This window comes from Anser cygnoides, chromosome 4 (assembly GCF_040182565.1).
Source record: "Anser cygnoides isolate HZ-2024a breed goose chromosome 4, Taihu_goose_T2T_genome, whole genome shotgun sequence".
Lineage (NCBI taxonomy): Eukaryota > Metazoa > Chordata > Aves > Anseriformes > Anatidae > Anser > Anser cygnoides.
The window spans coordinates 80,484,732-80,501,251 of NC_089876.1; positions in this window are offsets into that span (position 1 = coordinate 80,484,732).

Consider the following 16,520-nt stretch of genomic DNA (forward strand, 5'->3'; position numbering starts at 1 on the left):
CTCAAAAATAACTTCGGCCCCGATTTAAAAAAGAAAAAGACAAAACAGAAATGCTTGTGCAGATATAGATAGGTAGCTATACTGTGTCACTTCGCATTCCATAGCACTGCGAAACGGGGTTACTCAATGCTGAAGGAAAACATAACCGAAATGGCCAAGAAAAAGCGCTTAGAAGCACTTCTAACATAAACGTTACAGAAGTACAGCAGGACTCTGAATGGTTTTCAGATACTAAAGACATTCAGGGGAAGGATTTTTTTTATACCTACCTATCTTTTATATAGGTATATCTGTACTATACCAAGAAATGCCTAGTTATTTTACACCTGTATTGTCTGATAGCTAAAGGAGGAAAATAGCTCCTTCACGGAACATTGCCTGCTTATGTGCTATTGTGTCTTAAAACATCTTTGCTGACATATTCAAGTAGTTAAATGGTTATCTGCAACACAGTAATGTCCTTCTCTAATATATGAATTTTTCAGTTAGTAATGATTTTGCTCAAGAAAATCAAGTTTAAAAGACATGCTTTTTATTTCTGCCTATCATAGAATCATGAATATCCTGAGTTGGAAGGGACCCATAAGGATCATCAAGTGCCAGGAGCTGCCATAAAAAGCATGTCTTTAGCTCCACTTACCTCCATGTGAAATAGAGAGCCTTTCAGTGCTGCTTTTGATCAAACCCTGACCCTAAGGCTTACTTTATAGTAGCTTCTAGCAGTAGTAATAAAGAAAAAATTTAGCTGAACCCTATAATATTACTAGCGGCCTAGCCGTTTATAAGTGACTCATCTGAAGGCTCAAAAATGGCACTTAACAAAATGCACAACTACTTGGAGAAGTTGACTGCAAGTCAGAATTTGCTCAGGCATCCTGAGAGTGTTACTGGTTGATCTTGAAAGGAGTAGAGGGGAGGTGGCAAAGTGCTTTCCTTGGAAAGAAAATGGAACAGCACACCCAGAGGGAGGTGAGCATTGATGGAGGAGCGATGACTTTTTGTAGACATGAATTTTTGTTCTTTTCATTGAAAGCAGTCTGTTTGGAGGAACAGGCAAGCTTTTGAAGGCTAGCATGCTCCCTCAATGTGAATTTTAAGCAGCAAGCTTCAAATGAGAGCGGAATAGTTGCCTGCAACGTGATGGAATTACATTGATCCATGAGATGATGTAGAGTGAGAGGGTGTGTGTGCAGAAAAGGTCAGAATCTGGGAAGAGCTCAAGGCCAGTTTGATGTGCTTATTTCCACAACTATTGTTTCCCAACAGATTCCGCAGAGATCATTAAAGTCGGTGAGTACTGAGTTATTCAAAACATTATGAACATCTGTAAACTTATTTGTCTAGAACAAAATTATATATTTTTCCTCACATTCACCAGTAGCTGAGCCAAGCTTGTTTCGAGTGAGGAAGACTTGTAATATCAAAGATTTACTTAATTTTCATTGCTGCACATAAAACATCTGACAGTATTTGCCGAGAAAACTAAAATGCCTGTCTTTGTTTGTACAAGCCAAAGGAAAAGTGCAGCATATCCATCTGCAAACGAACATCAAGGCACTTTTTGCAAAATCAGGCGTGGTGACATATATTTGGAGAAACAGTATGAGAGCTGCTTGTCAGAGAGTGATGGGGGTCTCTGCATTTACCAGGCGTAATCCCGACTGGAGCTACATCTTTTCTTTCTTCTCTTTATTATCACTTCGTGGTTAACATTTGTTGATGAGTAGGATTAACAGCACATTTTCAATGGCATTTAGCTCTTTTAACAAGCTCTCTGCTGTCAGAGGTGGCTGGCCTGAAAAAGAAGAGAAAAGTCATTAAGCAAACAAATCTTTGGCAAGAGTTGATGCTAAACATGCCATCGCCCTGTGTGAGTTATTCACTGTATGTGAAATTTATTCCACAAGACTGTGACCTCGATGTTGATTAACCAGAAATTCCTTCTGTCTTTATTAACAGCTTTTGGTGCCTCATTGGGCTCCTCTTGCTTTCTTCCTGTTGTTCCCGTTTCAGCATTCACTAAGGCAGATTTTCACGATGTATGATTTCAGTAGTGCTGTCCTCATGAGGCACATCAGCCAGTTTCCGCGGGGCTGCCTGACCCACAGCCCCTCTGTGCTCAACGCACCCACCATGGTGCACACTTTGGCAGGCAGGTGCCCCTTCCAGACCTGCTGCGTCCTGATGGCCCCGCAGATGCCTCAGGGGAGGCTTGCATTGCTCCAGGCTGTGCAGCCCTGCGCTTGCTGTTTTCCTGGGGCTGTTACAGTCATGGTGCTTGTGGCTCTGTGCGGGCGTGGGGCAGAGATGCTGTGCGCAGGCAGGACAGGAGCCCCCGGCCTGGGCAGCCCCTGCCAGGGGGAGAGACAGCGGAGCTATTCTGTCTGTGTTCCGCTTGCTCCGAGGGCCCCTCTGCAGATGGATGGATGGAGAGAGATGGATGGAGCATTGGTAGATTGCCCTGAGGTCACTCAGCTCTGAGTAGATCCCAAATATGGAAGATGGTCTAAGTCCACCTCCAGCTCCGTGTAAACACAAGATCAGAGAGAGAACTGAACCTGGCTGCTGCCCGCTGCTAAGCGTGAAGCTGTTTATGGAACAGAAACACTGCAAGTATTCACTTTGGGCGGCAATTTCTAGGAGGGAAAAAATTAAGGGAAGAGAACTACACCAAAATACAGGCTGGGTGTGTTTTTTTTGGATTCTTTTTAGGTGAATTCACTCGGTGATGAATGGAATAGACTGGGGGAATTGTAAACTGAACTCTCTGTAAAGCCCGATGAGATTAGATCACGTTACAGAGCGTGGCTGGCACCTTGGGCTGTGCAGGAAGCCTGGCTGCCCTAGCCTCTGCAACGACTGGCAAAGATTCCCTCAGCACTTGACGATTTCACTGTTGAACTCGTGCTTTTGGCAGCCTCGGGGCTGACAGTAGAACATGAACTTTAATGCTGCAGCTTTATGGTGTTGTACCTGCTCAGAAGCCTTCCGGATCAGTTACCGACAGTCCACACCTCGCCCCCGCGGCGCTGTAGCAGACAGACAAGTGCCACTCCGTCTGCGCCTTGTGAGCAGCGCTGACCACTCGGGCTGCTGGCAGGGCTGCCTGGCTGAGGCATCCCGTGTTCCTCCTGGTAGAGCCAGTCCCGAGCGGGCTGTGGGCAAAGTGGGCTGTGGGAGCTGTGGAGTGCTGGTCAGCCTTGAGCCTTCAGCCCCAGCCCCCTGCTAAACGTCCTGTAAGGAGCACTGTGGAGGCACTGACTCCTTGTGGGCGTTACTGGGACGCTGCTGACAGTGTTACCTGTGTGGTGCATCTAACTGTTAGAGGTACAGAATGTTCTGGCATGCTGACACACTGCTGGAGAGTGCTAATGTGTGGATGGGGATGGTGGGGTGGAAGAGTGAGCGGATGCCCTTTGAAACCATTCTGTCCATTTTCTCATTTACAGTGTTGAAGTAAATGTTTAGCTTCTCGGCAAGAGTAGGCAGAACAGCATACTTGGCAGAGAAGGCTAACAGCCTCTTGCAGTTGCAAGCAGAGGAGAGCTCAGGAAGTCAAAAACACAATTCTGAGATCAGATGAAAAGTGCACAAAAATACAACTGAAATGACATCTAAAACTTGGAAAATAAGTATTGTCAAAACATTTTCTTTTTGTCACAGTAGGTCTGTTTATGAAATGCTTTGCTTTTGAACAAGGAATGTTTTGTTCCTCCAAATGCCTAAGAGAAAAATTCTGGACTACTTTTGACCCAGGTCTTGTTAGTTAATGTTTCAATAAATCCGTGTGTACCCTAACTTCTTAAAAGTTTTCAGGTTACTTTACTAACAGATTTTATTCACTTTAGGCACCTGCTTCATGCATAAGCTAGTTCTGTACAGTCTGTTAGTTTTTCTTTTTTAGCTTTGGAAAACTCTGTTAATCCAATTTCCCATGATTTTCTCTACCATGTGTGGTGTTCTTCCATTATTTGTAATGTCCTAGTATTCAGTCATCATGCTACTGAGACAGGAATTATTGGAAGAGGGACGAGTATTTGTTTCACTGCGAAATGTACTGCAGCACCTGCAGCTGACACCGAACTGGCCACTTACGCTGTCTCTTGTTTTCCATTGACAAGCAGGGCTGAGACATTTCTGCTGACGTTTTCCGCTGCATGCCCACAAGTCAAACTTAAATACAAATGTTGTTTTTCTTTGTAGTGTTCTGGGAATCACAGATAACCTGCTGCCCCATTAAGAAATCTCCAAAAGCCAGACTGATTCTCACCTTGCCTCTACCTTCGTCTTAGGCTTTTAAAAATACATTCAACTGCTTCCTTTTGTTTTACATGTTTTCTCTAGCTCTTGAGCGATCCCAGGGTGATTCAGTTTTCCTTTCTTCTATAACAACTGAGAATTTGTAAACTGCAGTGCAAGCCTTGAACTGCCCCGTGCATCTTACCTGGCAATTAATGCTGCAAGCACTGCACTTTGACAACCCAGGCTGCAAAGTCCCAGGATATCCGTGCAGAAGCAGCATGTTCAGTGGGAAGTCATTTGGCATGGCACAATCCCAGACGTGCTGAGGCTGGAGGCACCCCTGGGTCCCTCTGGTCCCAGCCCCTCCAGCAGGGCCACCCAGGGCCACGTCTGGGCAGTGCTTGTAGATCTCAAGGGAGAGGGACTCGCAACCTCCCTGGCAGCCTCTGCCAGCTCTCTGTCACCTGCACAGTCAAAACTATTCCCTGATGGTCAGAGTGAACCTTCTGTGCTCCTGTATGTGCCCTTTGCATCTTGCCCTGTCCCTGGGCACCATTGAAAAGGGCCTGGCTCCGTCTGCTGCACCTTCCGTTCAGGGACTTATACACATGGATAAGATCCCCCTGCCTCTGAGCCTTGTCTTCTCCCAGGTTGTCTTCTATGTCTGCTCTCCCACATTTTGTCTAACATCTTAATGTGCAATATAGAGATAAAATGTGTGGGGGAGATGTCAGGCCTCCCCCCCCTTTTTTTAACATGTCCATTTTTCATCATCTGCTCTCCCCAGACACTCAGAGCAGCCAGTTGTCAATAGCATGATACCACAGTTGCTGGCTGCATCTCCATCACCACCAGGGCCAAGGTTCCCTTTGGGACGCTGCTGAAGGGCAGACTCAGTCCTTGCTGGGTCTTCCTTCTGGACTTGTTACAGCACTCATGACTCTGGTGGCAGTAGGACATGGCGGTTTGCTGTTAAATGGTTATTTTGGTTTGGGTGCTGTTATCTTCCCTTCCTGGCGGCTTTCCCTCCCAACCTTTCTTTTCCAGTAGGTGAGTGCTGGTGAGGATGTAAGGGAACATAAAGCAATGTAGAAAAGCAGGTTGAACCCTTTAATGTGTTCTTGGATTTAATGTCTAGGTTTGTGATGATGCTGAAGGTGGCTTAAGTGTGCTGACACTGGAAGTGATTCAGGACGGCACTGCGCACCAGGGTGAGGAGTCCTTTGAATGCGCCACGTCAACCAGCTCTTGTAACAGCAACTCCAGGGCAGAGATGGTGCTTGCAACCGCCTCCAGACCTGCTCCTTGCCACACAGAAAGGTATGGGCTGCAAAAAGGTATACACAGGTTTTAAACCTTCCCAGGGGCTGTGAAATACCATGCAGTGTACCCCACAGGTAGGTTCAGATGCTTTGAAAATTCAGCAAGAACGCTTTTTTTAGACCCCTTTCTAGGGAAGGGGAATGAGGCATCCTCTATTTGTCTTGAGGAATGTACGCCTAAAACACTCAGAAGAACTATGCAACCTGTTTGATTTTACATAATCTTCACTTTTTTTTTTACTAATACATTAGAGCTTAACTGTCTTGCAGTTTCTAATTTTTAAACAAACATAGCATGAGGAAAATATTAACGAAGTTATGTAAATACAACAGGAAGCAGAGAAACTAAATGAGTGAACTAGACCAAGCTGAGGCAATTCTAAAAGTCTGTGTAGCTTTCCAGTAGAATGTCTTGTTCTCATGTTTATGGATAAATTTCTATGACTGGATATTGCTGTTGGGGAAAAAAAGTGCAATATGCATGTCCGGTGTATTTGAATTAAGGTTTTAAAGTATTTTGGATTCAGTTTTTAGACATACAGTGCTTTTGATGGAAATCCTGTGCTGAGTCTCCTTTGATGCTTGTATAAAAAAAGAGGGAAGAAGCAGAGGTGAAAGATGACTGAAAAAAAGTGCTGCTCTCAACTGAGCATTTTCATGGCAAGTGATTTTTCAAAACATGCTATTGCAAACCAGCAATGACCATCGTGGCTTTAGCTGTGACAGAAAAATGAATCAGGGACCTCTGTGCTCAAAGCTGCACAGTGTGCAGCTGTTTTAATAGTGCAGGAGGTGTTTAATAAGCAGAGTCTCTGCACAGAAGAAAGGAAAAAAAAGAAAAAACACCACCACCACATTTAAGCCACACAGCTTCTAACGTGCATTATACTTGGCACACTTGGGTAGAAGTAGATGTGTGCTGCAAGCTTATGTGGCAGTACTGGAGGATTCACTACCCGGTGGTTGGAGCAGGAGAGCGTGACCTCAGGTTGGGTCTGCAAGTGGCCTCAGGTTTGCAGTTTGACAGATGGCTCTGGCTGCACCTGCAGTGTTGGACCAAGGAGAAATGCCATGTGGGAAGAGGCCACACGTATGCTGTGTCTCCTACCTCTGGTGTCCACAGAAGGGAAGCTTGGTGTGTGGACTGTAAGAGACCTGGGACATTTTATAGCATGTCTCCTGATCTGTGCGCGCGAAGGAGAGGTTTGATTCCTGCTGTGCAGCCTTCACAGGCTTCACCCTCTTTCAGTATTATCAGGAACTTGGCGGTGGTTGGGTTTGCCAGTCACTGCTGGGAGCTGAGATGAACTTATTGCAGCACCTGTATGTTTCCATAGCATGTGCTGTTGAAGTATTAGAGATAGGCTTCTAAGAGTAGAAAATATCTATAACACCTGTCTTGGAAATATGGGAGGAGAGTATTTTGCTGCTTGTTTCTGGCTCAAGCAGCAGCATGGAGATGTTTTCCTTGTTCTGAGGGAAGGGTGATGGTGGTCCAAAGTTCAGTCACAAATTGCTGCTGGCAGCAGTGGGGCTACATACATGCATCTCAGGCAAGAATGTTACGAGGAAAGATGTGATGATGTTCCAAGCTTTCTTTCCATGAGGTAGACGAGAGTAAGATGTGCTACCTCTAATTCAGGATTAGCAGTACTGTTGATACACTTGATGTTTTTAACGCCTGTTAAGTCTTGGTATAATTGGCTTCTTTTCGGTGTGTGTGAGCGAGGAGGCTTGCAGCCTGCACAGAGCATAGCCTGTGTGGCATCAGCTCCCCTGTTGATTTAGTTTCATTTTCTGTTTTTCTGGCTTGCTCAACTGCCTGTAACAGCATTAAAGTATTCTTCTGATCTTTGTTTCCATGTGTTCAGAAAATGCACTTTTTGAAAGCCTTCACGCCAAACGGACTTTCTGACTGAGAGGCAGCTCTTGGATTTGTTTCAAAAGCCATGGGTGAGTTACATACTTGATTGAGCCTTCTTTGTAATAACCTCTGCTCACAGAGCCTTAGTATTAGGATGGGATTAGATTAGGTTAAACCTGGGAGAACCAAATTTAAGCTCCGAGAAATTATTTGCTTTTGGTATTGATATGCTGCCTTGAAGCAGGAGGTAACAAAAGTTTGATGAGAGAATCTGCAGTCCCAAGAAGTCTGATTAGCTGTTCCCTTCTTCCACCATCTACCTTGCATTAGAAAAGTCTTTAATTTGGTGGTTGGAAGTACAGCATGTGATAAATTGGTAACTCAGTGAAAATAAGATGTCCTGTGAAAGCAGTGGGCATTCTCAACACCTTCACTGAACTTGAGGGTTCCTGGGCAACATTCCTCCTCTCATCCGCATGGCACCAAACTGTGCAACGAATATACTTTGTGTGGAGAGTTTGGCCTTCTGCTCTCGCTGAGGTTCTTTGTCAGACACCCTGGGAACCGTGGATCTGTTTCTGTGCTGCTTCTCAGCAAGGTCACACGTGGGTGCTGGGAATCACAGAATCGTCTAGGTTGGAAGAGACCTCCAAGATCACCTAGTCCAACCTCTGACCTAACATTAACAAGTCCTCCAGTAAACTCTAAATCTAAATGTCTTTTAAAGACCTCCAGGGATGGTGACTCAACCACTTCCCTGGGCAGCCCATTCCAATGCCTAACAACCCTTTCAGTAAAGAATTTCTTCCTAACATCCAACCTAAACCTCCCCTGGCACAACTTTAGCCCATTCCCCCTCGTCCTGTCACCAGGCACGTGGGAGAACAGACCGACCCCCTACCTTGCTACAGCCTCCTTTAAGGTACCTGTAGAGAGCGATAAGGTCGCCCCCGAGCCTCCTCTTCTCCAGGCTGAACAACCCCAGCTCCCTCAGCCTCTCCTCGTAAGACTTGTTCTCCAGACCCCTCACCAGCTTCGTCGCCCTTCTCTGGACTCTCCCGAGCACCTCCATGTCCTTCTTGTAGCGAGGGGCCCAAAACTGAACACAGTACTCGAGGTGCGGCCTCACCAGAGCCGAGTACAGGGGGACAATCACTTCCCTAGACCTGCTGGCCACACTGCTTCTTATACAGGCCAGGATGCTGTTGGCCTTCCTGGCCACCTGAGCACACTGCTGGCTCATGTTCAGCCGACTATCAACCAGTACTCCCAGGTCCTTCTCTGCCAGGCAGCTTTCCAACCACTCATCTCCCAGCCTGTAGCTCTGCTTGGGGTTGTTACGCCCCAGATGCAGGGCCCGGCATTTGGCCTTGTTGAACTTCATACAGTTGACCTCAGCCCATCGGTCCAGCCTATCCAGATCCTTCTGCAGAGTCTTCCTACCCTCGAGCAGATCGACACACGCACCTAACTTGGTGTCATCTGCAAACTTACTGAGGGTGCACTCGATCCCCTCATCCAGATCATCGATAAAGATATTGAAGAGGACTGGCCCCAGTACTGAGCCCTGGGGGACTCCACTAGTGACCGGCCTCCAACTGGATTTGGCTCCATTCACCACAACTCTTTGGGCCCGGCCATCCAGCCAGTTTCTAACCCAACGAAGCGTATGCCAGTCCAAGCCACGAGCAGCCAGTTTCTCGAGGAGAATGTTGTGGGAAACGGTGTCAAAAGCCTTACTGAAGTCAAGGTAGACCACATCCGCAGCCTTTCCCTCGTCCACTAAGCACATCACTTTGTCATAGAAGGGGATCAGGTTCGTCAAGCAGGACCTGCCTTTCATAAACCCATGCTGACTGGGCCTGATCGCCTGGTTGCCCTGCAAGTGCCGCGTGATGACCCTCAAGATAATCTGCTCCATGAGCTTCCCTGGCACTGAGGTCAAACTGACAGGCCTATAGTTCCCCGGGTCTACCCTCTGACCCTTCTTGTAGATGGGTGTCACGTTTGCTAGCCACCAGTCGACTGGGACCTCCCCCGATAGCCAGGACTGCTGATAAATGATGGAAAGCTGCTTGGCCAGCTCCTCCGCCAGTTCTCTCAGCACCCTCGGGTGGATCCCATCAGGCCCCATCGACTTGCGTACATCCAAGTGCTGTAGCAGGTCGCCAACCATTTCCTCGTGGATAGTGAGGGCCACATCCTGCTCCCCATCCCCTTCCACCAGCTCAGGGTACCAGGTATCCAGAGAACAACCGGTCTTGCTGCTAAAGACTGAGGCAAAGAAGGCATTAAGCACCTCAGCCTTTTCCTCATCTTTTGTAACTAAGTTTCCCCCCGCATCCAGTAAAGGATGGAGACTCTCCTTAGTCCTCCTTTTTGTGTTGATGTATTTGTAAAAACACTTCTTGTTATCTTTAACAGCAGTAGCCAGATTGAGCTCCAGATGAGCTTTGGCCCTTCTTGTTTTGTCCCTGCACAGCCTCGCAACATCCTTATAGTCCTTGTTTCATACAGAAAATCTGGCTAGGCACAGTGCTTCGGTAGAAGCACACATGAGCCTTGCCTCAGACTGCAGGTGTAGATGAGCCCTGTTGTTACAATCTATACTGTGCTGTGTGAGCCTAAGCTCTTTTCTGGGGACCTCCTGCCGAGAGTTGTGTTCAGAGGTATAGACAGTGACAGCTTGGTGTGTACTGCAAAGCAGTTGCATGGAATCACAGACCCAAGGCAACGGTTAAGTGCTTTTCTGTGTTTCCCTTAGGCCCTGACAAACCAAAGTGCAGGAACAAGCCATAGGCTGGCACATGTCTCTTCAGGAGCAGTCTCAAAAAATTAAGGCTAATACATCCTGTGGCCTTCTAATCATTCACTGTTAAACCTTGTGTCCATGCCAAGATCTTGACTAGCAGACTAAAATCATCTCTCTACCTCCATTGTGTGTCACATTGTCCCTTGCCATCTGCCAAAACATGGTTGCCAAAATGGACTTCCTTTCACATAGCACAGGATAATTGACTTTTTTCTGTTTGAATCCTTCTTCTGGCTTCATGAGCCTTAACAAAGCCATATTCCCCTGCCAGATCTTCATCTTCCAAGTCAGGAATAATCTTACTGCTTCAACTGCTCTCATTTAATTTTTTGTCTCAATTCTTTACCATTCTTGCTTCTAGCTGCTTCCAGTCTCTATGCGTGCTTATGGGTCTCTAGCTGAATAATGACTGGCCTGATAGTGCTGTCAAGCCATGTCACATATATGCACCTTCCAGTTTTTAAAGAGTACAAAAACTTGCACTGGAAGTTGGAGGAGAGCTTTCTTTGCACTGGTGTACCTCTTCAAGTCTGTTTGCTAAACCCAGCTCTTCTACAAAGTGTTTGTGGCTTGCTCTTTCCTGTAAATAGCTCTCTGCCCATACTACAGTTTTGATTCCAATGCATGTCTTGCCCAGTTTTGTCTTAGGTAGTTAAGATTACGTGAATTCAATTCAGTGGATGTATCTTTTCCTCCTTGTGGAGGACCTTGAACAGGTTATTTTTAAATGTCTAGTTTGCAGAGCATTCATGATGAGGGCTCTGCAAGCAAGGAGGAGGGGAATATTAGTTTCTGATGGGGAGAGGGTGGTGCTTACAAGCTCTTGAGAGTGAGTGTTGATCCTTTTAGACTTGGAAATAAGTGGAGAAGTGGAAAGGCTGATCAGGAATAGGATGCTAGGTCCTAAAGAATTGAGTTCTCTGTTAACTTGAACCTGATGAAGTTATAACTCACCCAAGCCGGAAGACAGTGCTTTGTCACTGAGAAAAATCAGTGCTAGTGACAAGCAGCAGAAGCATATTTGCTTCCTGGGAGAGCCAACAAATTGCATCGGTGAAGTTTTCTGAGAGCTGACTTTGGGAGTGAGTCATTTTGGGGGAGAAGAAATCAATTGCATTACATTTCAGGTTGGATTAGGTAGTGAGGACTGGTTGCACATACTAACCGCTGTCCTCTGGATATGTCAGCTGTTACTTAATTCACGCTACAAGTCTAAATGAACTGTGCGTATTGCAGGCTTCCCCACATTTTTCGGGTCAAGTGCCACTTTCTAAATGACTTCGGGTGTGAAAGACACACCCAAGTTGAGCTGGTGACCAGCTTTCTGGAGACTCCTTTGAGATGATGATGCAGCCCTTCCCACATGATTGTCCCATCCTTCAGTCTAGAAAAGTTCGTGAAGGTTTTATGGACGTAAATAGCTATTGACCCATTCCTTTATCTACAGAAAGGACATTCTCTATGCCTACCACTGATGACAAGGTGCAGATATAAAGCGGTGACCTTTCCTGTGTCAATAAAAAACAATTGTGTTCCAAGTCATGAGAAGCACTTTATGCAAGAAAGGCATTTGGTGGTATCGTAAACTGAACGTTGGGAAAAATAAAACTACCTGAAGATGAACTACCTATACTGCAGACAGACTTTAACCACAGGAGTGACAGAGCATGTTGTATGCTCAGAATCGGCAAAATGATGAGGTTAATGCTCAAGGAAATGGCCTTCCATATTTTGTTGTCATTGTCTTCTGTGTAAGAAAAGAGCATTGTATGGACTGCTTCATATTCCAGCCTCTTTTCAGAAACTGGAGGGACTACGTGAGCTTTCGCGGCCTGTCAGCCCTAATCCAGGCAGCAATTTAGTCTTCTGAGTTCGGTGTATTTGGTTTAATGCTTTGCTAGGAAGCTGACATTTAGCATGCTGAGAGCAGTTGGTTTGTGTTGGGAGGGAACTGGGAGACAACAGGGTTGCCACGGAGTTTCTCAATCCCCTTTCCATTCTTTTTGCCTCCTTTCACTGTATAACAGGTATCTAAAGAAAACAATGGACATGCAATGAACAGTGTGAAGTGGCAGATGCTGCCACTTGTAAGCAGCCGAAAAGGTAGGTAGAGCTTCGTATATTGAGGGGAAGAGGAGAGAGGGAATTCATTTTATGCTGTTAACGATGTCGGTGGCTACTTTCTTCCTGGATCAGGAATCCAACGAAATGATCTTTGGCCCTCTAGATGGTGACTGCTGAATTCTAACTGTGAGATTGATAGTCCTTTGGTCCCCTGCCAACCCATAGTGACTATCTGTAAAGAATAAACCAGCAACATATATAAGCTGTTGTACACAATGTAGAGGGCACCTTATTTTATTTTTTAAGACTCCTTAGAAATCGCCTTACATTTCCTGAGGGAAGAGAACCAGGAAGGGCAGTTGCCCATCTGTCATTACTGTTTTCCTCACAGCTCCTTGGAAACAAATTGTCTCTATTTGCCATGCAAGTTGCAAAGTGTTTGCAAAATTGTCCTGCCTTGGTAATACAGCTGGGAGAAAATGTACTGTGTCCAGTGAACATTCACTTTGGAAATGCTTTTATTTTCTGTTCGGGGAAACTCTTTGAGAAGGAATGTATCTAGTTGTCGTTTATTGACTACCAGGGAGCTTTTAATCTCCTGGAATTTCAATACTGTGCTGAATTTCTGGACGTTGTTTTTCACATCAACTCTATAAAGGCTCTCTTTTTTCCTTTATTTGTGTATTGTTGATAGATAACAGTGCATCTCTGAAAACTCCTCTGCTGAAACTGTGTTTTTCAGAGCCAATGCTATCTTCCCTGCCTGTTTAGCAGTTCTTGCAGCACTTGGACCAAATTATTTTAAATCAATTGTGTTGTGCTGTGGTGCAGAATTTCAGCCACTCCATTTAGCAGGCATACAGTTATTTGATCTTAAGTCTTTCAGTGGCAATGCATCTTCCACTTTCTTCATAAAATGAATTCAATTGTCACTTCTTTACCCTGTCTTCACTAGCATGTTTAGACGTATCACTTTATGCCCTGCATTTTAAATGGAAGAAACAATAGTAGCAATCGCTTCTGCATTTTATGGTGTACGAGATGGCCTTGATGAATTGCCAAAATTCTTCTGCAGCTGCAAATTTTATTTAGGTCTGTCCCATTGCTCTTTTACAAACTACTCTTAAGCCCCATGAGATTCCCTGAATTCAGCCTGGTGTTATTTTTCTTAAAGACTGACAGATGAGGTACATGAAGTCTCCGAGACTTGCAGAAAGCTACTCAGGTCAGTGTTGTTTTTAGGAGGAGGAGATCAGGAGATCAGACCTGACTCAGGAGACCTCATGCTGCTGCCAAAGCGCCGTGCCTGTGCACAGGTGTTTCAGCTGACTGTGAATGGTTAAACAAAGCACGGGCTTCAATCAAGGGGAGATGCTGCAGCTAATAACAAGTTGTTTAAACTTTTTGCTGTTTTTACTGTGGGTGTAATGAAAACTTCTTTGCTTCCATTCAAGCAATGTGAGCAGTCTGAGCCTAAATGTGTTATTCCACCTGACAGCAGCGGTAGCTGTATTGGAGATGGCATGAACTTCTTTTATACTGGCAGCATAAACTGCCATAAGCATTTCATCAAGCCTCTGTGCTAACTACTTCCCATTAACTCAGATGTTCCTGGGTTCAGGATCAAGAGATCCTGTTTAAGCAAATCTTCTGTCTATGTTACTCACAAGTTAATGTTGCATACAGCATGTTTCTGAGGCGGCAAGGGGAGATCATTGGCGGTTCTCTGTTTCTTCCACTCTTTAGGGTTTTAAAAAAAAAAAAAAAGTATATTGTGTCCCCTTTTCTCTATAGTCCTCTAAGGGAGGATCTTTGTTATGGACTCTGATGCTTAAAAGGGTGGGAGAAAGGAAGATTTGTAGTCTAGTCAGAGTTAAGACAGAAATTTACAAGCCTTGGGCCCCTGAGCCCAGCATCTGACTCCACAGATAGTATCCCTGGGAACATAACTGGTACCTCGAACAGCAGCATGAGAATCATTATGGCAAACCAATAAAAAGGAAAATGGAGAATCATTTTGATCGATAGTTGATCTCTGTTCCAGAGCTGTGACATGTGGAGGACATGCTTGCACAGCTTATGTGGAAGAGTGCCCTAAGAGACTGCTGGTGCTAGTAGCTAAAATGTAAGGACAGCATAGATACGGCACTCAAGTTTTTTCAAGCATATCTAGGAATTGTAACAGTCCTGAAGGATTTGTTCTTAAATATAGCAAGGTTGTCCCTGCTGGTGGAAAGAAATCCAAGAACAAATGGTACTTGGAGAAGTTTGACAATGGGACCGGGGTTTGATGTTCTAATAGAGGGAGATGGAGCTGCTCTGCATAGCTGTGTCCTCCTTCAGCTCACCTGTTGGTGACAGACCCACATCAGGGTCCTCATTTACAAACAGAGAGCAGACTTGTGCAGTCTGTTAGTACTAATGCAGTTTCATTGCACCCTAGGGGATTTGGGGGTTTGGACCAGTTTCTCCAGCACACACGCTCTCTCTCATAAGGGCACTGACACCTCAGCACCTTCGTTTATGCACTCACTCCTATATATCCATCGTTTATTTAAAAAAAAAAAAACAACAAATGAGACCTCCAGGGTGATGGAGTTGGCTTCTCTTCTCTGTGAGCGTTCCTGTTGCTGCAGTTCCCTTCTTGTGTCAGCTGGTGGCTGCTGACCTCTTCTCCAGCCCAAAGCACTGCCTGCTCCTGAGAGCTCAGCAGCGGTCTCCCAGGACGTGCACTAAGGACAGGGACGGGATGCTTTGATCACTCGTTACCTTTTTCCAGTTCTGGTTATGAAAGCTGACACTGCGATCTTTCTGTAGGCCAAATACCCAGAGACTTGCAGGGGGAAGGAGAAGGAACAGGCATAAAAATTAAATTTTGAGATCTCTCCTGCTGTTTTCACATAATTCCTCTTGGTAGTTTGAAGTGCAAATCAGGTCTAAAGCGTGGGAAGCTTTCCTGGCTGCCATTAACGTCCTCTTCTTTGCAGTTGATCTGTGAGCAAGTTAAACTGCTCAGAGTCAACAAGGTAAGTACTTGTAGCAGTGTTCAAACCGATCTTCATCCCAAACCAGGGAGAGTTCAGATCAAAATCCAAAGCTAAGCAAATTGCTGAGCAGTGTCAGCAATTGTGTAGGTTCCTTTCAAGGTGTCAAGCGGGATCATTATACCATATGTATAAGCAAGGGAACCATTTTCTCCATGTGACAAGACAAAGATTTTTGTTCAGAAGCATGGATCATATATGCTGAGAAAGCAAGTAGTCCATTTTATGAATCTTGGGATGTTTCCCGGTAGCTTTTGTTTGTTGTTTCGTGTGTTCTTTGTGCTTTCTCTAATTGCAATAAAGAACTCCATAGGATCCTTTTTTTTCTAGTTAATCAACAGGTTTGTTAGAAGGGGATGCTGTGGTGACAGATCTTGTTGAATAAGAGCAGGTGGTTTTCACCTTCATCTGTCGTCAGCCTGTGTTTCTGCCTGGTTTGTAATGAGAGGTGTGAAAAAGGCACACTTTTCCCACAGGGCAAACACATGTTTGGGTGAATGCTTGGGTTTAATGGGCAGATAATTAATTAGCTGTAAAGAGCCCATTTCTCTAAACATAGCAAGGTGGTAATTTTCACTTGAATAAGTGCTAACAGGAGAACTTCTCTTTAAAAGAAAAAAAAATCTGCTAAGGAATTTAGGACCCGGAGTCTGTTTCAGAGCCAAAAGGATTCTTCCTCTTACCATTTGTAGGTACTTTTATCCGTCTCTTTGTGCATGTCTTTGGAGAGATGGGGGAGAGGTCTGATCTGGGAGCAGGGAGCTCAAGGGTGGGAGCAGGCCTGGGCTGTGGGAGCACTGGGTGCCCGCTCACCATGTTTGCCAGACTTGCGGCTGGCACCAGCGGCTCTTGATCTCTTTGCCCGAGGCAAAAGAACCTGCAGAAGCGGTGGCCAGGTGTCACCAGGTGATCCTGTAGCCCTGGGGAGAGGGAAGCAGAACCGGCTGCTGGAGCTGGAGAAGGACCTGTGTGGGCTGGGTGCCTGGTGCTGCGGGAGCCTGACTGCCTCCAGCAGCGCAAACAAAGACCTCAGAGATGCGTGCGGGTGCAGGGGCTGCTCCTCATGCAACGTGGCTCCCTTCCAGCACGCGCAAGGGAAGGGGGAAGACACAGACATCTGGAGACTTTCCAGTTGGGAGGGCTCACCCTCCCGAGCCTGAGTGGAAGCGGTG